This window comes from Lissotriton vulgaris, chromosome 1_1 (assembly GCF_964263255.1).
Source record: "Lissotriton vulgaris chromosome 1_1, aLisVul1.2, whole genome shotgun sequence".
Taxonomy (NCBI): Eukaryota; Metazoa; Chordata; class Amphibia; order Caudata; family Salamandridae; genus Lissotriton; species Lissotriton vulgaris.
In genome coordinates, this window is record NC_141685.1 from 1,944,388,667 (window position 1) to 1,944,393,911 (window position 5,245).

A 5,245-nucleotide genomic window follows, 5' to 3' on the forward strand; every position below is an offset into this window, starting at 1 on the left:
GCAACGCTGTTGAAGACGCTTGGCAAGGACCCTGCCTGCTTTCTCACCGAGCTCAAACATAGTTGAGCAGTACTGTATGTACTTAGCTGCTAGGTCCTACCCAAAAAATTTGAGAAGAGAAGCTTTAACACGAGCCACCTGTAATTGATCATGGGCAGTATCCCGACCTTCCTTAATAGTGTTGGTAAGTGAGACCTCTACACTGCGAAGTTCATCAGTCTGCACTTCGGTTACCTCAAGAATTTGCTTCTGGCGAGACAGTGAAAAGCTTTTGGTTTCTCCACGCCTTAAGAGTATCCCAGACTATGGTGTTTGGAGCAGACCCTCTATTAAGGTCCAGGAATTCGCAAACCCATGGTCGGATTTGATTTAAATAGGCTTCTTCCGAGAGTAACTTCCTCTCAAAGGTCCAATGTCTAAGAGCCTTTGGGAGAGTGGGTACAGTACAATTAATAATCAAAGGATTGTGATCCGAAATTATACGTGGTGAGATGGTAATTAATGTTGTATCTACTAACTGACCAGACAAAAAGAAATAATCCAAATGCACCATTTTATTATGGGGAGCTGAATAATACGTGCAACAATCTAAATCCCTATGGTGATGATGCCAAATGTCGGTCATCAAGTGCTCTTGAACTAGTGCTTGTAGTGCCCTAAATACCTTAGTTTTTGTTCCTCCATAATATCAAAATCTGCTGGCAGATTAACATTAAAATCCCCACACAAACAGACCGGATGGGGCCACAGGGCCAGATCTACATTTAAATGATGTAAAACAGAAGGGTCATCGAGATTAGAACAATAAATAGTACAGATAGTCATAGATGCCTCATTAATGAGAAGTTCAACAATAACCCAGCTGCCATGATAATCTTGAATTGTTTTTATGCATGATCCAAGCCCACGCTTGACCAGAATAGCAACGCCACGTATCATTGAGGTTTGTCGAGAACAGCCCACAAGATCAAAGCCAGGAATTTTGAGATATTCTCTGTTTTGTCATGGTACGTGTGTCTCCTGGAGACAGAGTACCTCTACTTTCAAAGCTTAAACCACCCTAGAAAATAAAGCCCTCTTTTTGCCATTGTTCAATCCGCAAATATTTAATGAAGCGATGCGTATTTTATCTGACCCCATTGAATCTTTTCAAAGAAATCAATGAAATAACCAACAAAATCATTATGGAATCATGATACATAGAACATTCTACAAGCTGATTTTTTACGATGCACCCTCCACCAATTCCCCCAAGCACGCACCCCCAGACCCAAACCACCCCCCTTCCCCCCGCCCTGAAACACCACCCCCCACTGCAAGTGCCCCCCATCCTCCCCCCGGACTAGGCAGTAGGACCGAGGTCCAAATAATGGGGAAACTGGTGAGTGCTGGGAACTCCCCCCTGGATTTACTACCGGTCTACTCATGCAGGAGCATGCCCGAGGAGGTTCCCTAAAGGATACAGAAAACAAAAACCAGACCAGCAATTGTCAACCTCCAAAATGAGCAAGCCCCGACTACGATTTAACCAAAACCATGAAAAGAAGGGAGAGGTAACCAAAGACAATCCTTAGTGAATTTTCCTAAATTGAGTCCAGAAATGCCTTAGCCTGAATCTCAGACTCAAAAAAATTTGTTTGTGACTGATGCATGACTTTAAGTTTAGACGGATAAAGCAAAAAGACCTGTGCCCCCGTAGCTTGAAATGGGGCAATCAGCTGGCGGAACTGCCACCTCCGTTCAACTGTAGTTGGACAAAAATCTGGCCTGATAAAAAATGTGTACCCTTTCCCAGATCTCTGATCCGGCCTCGCTAGGTCATACAGCTTTTCTCTGGCCAAGAAATTCAGCAGGGAAATTAAAATAGCACAAGGTCTATTAGATATCTGGCCAGATTGCTATTTAGGTTTGAAGGGGAACCGGTGGGCGCGCTGATTTTCAGTCTGCCAATCCAATTCCTTCACTTCAGGGAATGCTTCCGTGAAGAGCTCCACCAGAAATCGACGAATATCCGTCCCCTCAATGCCTTCAGAAACCCCCAGGATCCTCAGGTTGTTTCTGCAAGCCCTGTTTTCCATGTCGACAAGTTTCCATTGTATGTCCTCCCTATGAGCTTGAATTGCATCTATTGCATTCTTCTGGATAGACACATCATCCTCCAAAGTTAGGATGCGAGTTTCAGCTTCAGCAACTTTAGATACAGTTTCTGCACAGGTTTTCATGACTCGCTGGAGTGAATTCTGGACCCTGCGGCACGCCGCTTATGCCCTGGCACTTTCTTGGCGGGTGTCTTCCCGGTGGGCAATGATGGTTTAATATATTATTGCCAGTGTGATTTCATCCAGGGGTGGACCCAGGGTAGGGTCAGACAGATTGCATGTTGGGACTAAAGGATTGGGTTGAACACCCGACTAAGTTGTAAATGAATAGTCCCAAGCTAGAGAGCCAATCCCCTGATCCGGCTCTTGAGGATGCTTGCGAACAGTAGAAAGTACCTTTGAGATGGCTGCTGAATTCAAAACTTCATTTGTGCGCCAATCCCCGGTTACACTACCCTCATCATCCGTCCAATCCCTATCTATGCCATTATCATCTACAGAGGAGCCGGTATGTTCCGATAGAGAAAAGAAATTATCACCATCTGTGTCTGCATCCGTGTTAATTGAGACTGGTGGAAGAGGAGCCTGAATGGATTCAGCATGCGTAAAGACACTTAATGACGGTAAAGAAATTGCTGCCAGGGAGTCTATAAAATTACGTTTCTGAGGAATCTGTGCAGGAGGAACTACATCTCCCAGAAGACCTTGGGGCTGTGCAGACAAATCCATTGTGGAGTCAATACAAATCAAAGTTCCAGAGTCATTAGCCTCTGCCTGTACCGTATCAACTGCGCCCTCCTTTGTAGCATTTGAAGCAACACCTAAAGAATGTGATTTATCGGTCTTACCAGCTACAGCTATGGAGACTGTGGCGGCGCCAGCAGATGTGGTAGCTGCTACAGGCTGCCGAGTCTTCTGAGCAGTCTGAGGCGTTTTGCTGACACTAACAGCGCGTGTCTGAAAGATTGCGGGGACTGGAGCTGCTTTAACATTTTTAGAGTTTTTTCATGATGCAATATCCACCTGAGTCTTCCTTACGCTGTCATCAGAAGACACCGATTGAGCAGACGGAGGCTGAGATGCTGCAGCTTTCACAGGGATCTGAGGCTAGTTTCTTGTTTGCCCCTTCGGCGGCATCACGGCGTTCTGGATACAGAGCAGCTGGAAATGCTGAAGCCACTGCGTGAGCAAAACACCACCAGAAAGTAAACGCCACGGAGCCAGGACCCGCTGGGTGAGACGGAGACGATTACTGCCAGGCAGCCGCTGCATCGAGGATTTTCAGGTAGGCTTTTCAGCAATATTCAGCTAATCCTCTCATTTACGGAGTTTGCACCGGCAGGACATCCAGGCGGGGAGCAGCTCTACAACCCGTTTACTCGGCCACAAGAGCGGCCGCCATCTTGCCTCCCGTCAATGTCCGGTATTATTTGGTTCATGTATTAATTATGCTATTTTGTAAACTGGGAATTATTTGCTGCCATTTTAATCAATACTAGCATTTTTAAATGTTTGTTTTTATATTTGCTAAGGAAATGTTTGTATTTTTTAATGGGCTGTGAGCTATACTGTGAGAATGGGTGGGTAACTTTTTTAAGTATTAGCAATTAAAAGCTTAAACTGTACAATTAAAAAAAAATGTTTTTTGATTTGTGTGTTTTATTGTTTTATTCTGGAGTTTGATAGACTGCTTTAATTTTGCAAAATGTTTTAAAATATTTGTAATTTCTTTTAGCAATGCTGTTAAACTGTTACAGTTTAAAAAAATGTAGATCATTTTATTAATGTTTAGAATTTTTTTAAAGTTTTAATTTTTATTTCTTTAATATTTTTTAAAGAGCACTTGTATTATTTAGGTGTAGTGAATCTAAACCTCCAGATGTATTCACTTTCCTCAATGTCTATTACGATGTCAGTTGTAAAGCCTCCGACCTCAGGACGGACACTTTACGACCAACATCGTTGGTTTCAATTCTGACCGGCTGATTACAATATAGCCAGTCGGAATTGAAACTGGCCGGTCATTCCGGCTGCTATCCAATGGGCTCAAGGAGCCTATCGGCCAGTCAAAACTGGCATGTAATCCATATGGATGGCGTATTACGCCTTTTTTATTATGATGCCTGGTTTCTGGAAAGCTTCCCATGCCGGGCTTTCCGACATGGATAGCCTGTCAGAAAACGCGTTTGGGGGCTGATAGCAGGGCCTCATTTCCCTTGCAGCCTCCGGCTGGGAGCGAGGGGAAACAATGGTGCCTCCCTCTTAATTCCTGCACTTTGTGGCAGGCACCTTGAGGTGCCTGTCACGGGGTGTAGTGATTAACACAATATCCCATTTCTCTATGGAAGCTTGTAATTCGGCCAGTTTATGACAGTAACACAAGTTCCCATAGAGAAATGTGAGAATGCGACAGCACCATGTCTGCTTTCATCATAATTAGGCAATTTTGACCGCAGACCGGAGGTCGGTCGTTCCCATTTCTGCCACGGTGTCGTTCGGAGGGCACTCGGACCGACATCGTAATAGGCCGCTTAATTTGATTTCCCCTAGTGCATGAACTTTCCCCAATGTTTATTAGACTTGAGGTACAGTAGTAAATCTTATGACTCAAATGTATGCACTTTCCTCAATATTTTTGGCACTCCAGGTAGAATAGTAAACCTGACTATGCCCCCCCCCATGTCTAAACTTTTCACAATGTGTGTTGGTCTAGAGTAAGAGTATTAAACCCCACCCTTTCAATTTGTGCATTTTCTCCAATGTTTGTAAAACTAATTATGGCCTTATAAATCCGTTCCCTTATCCACATATAGGCACTTCTACCAAGGTTTCTTAGTCTGGATTCCAAATAGAAAACCTGATTCTGAACGCACAATGTAAGTACTTTACCCCAAGTTTCTTCGACTGGAGTTAGAATAGTAAATATGACCCACCCTAATCCAGGCACTTACCCCTGAGTTTGCTATACTGAAATAACAATAGTAAATATGCCCTCCCTCAGCAAGGTATGTATGTTATGTTAAAAGGGACTTTTATAGCGCAACGGCTACTCCAAAGGAGTGTCCCGGCGCTTTGTGCTCCAGACCTTAAGAAAGAACTGGAAAACATAACAGTAAAAAAGACAGAAATGTATTTTCCTGAGTCCC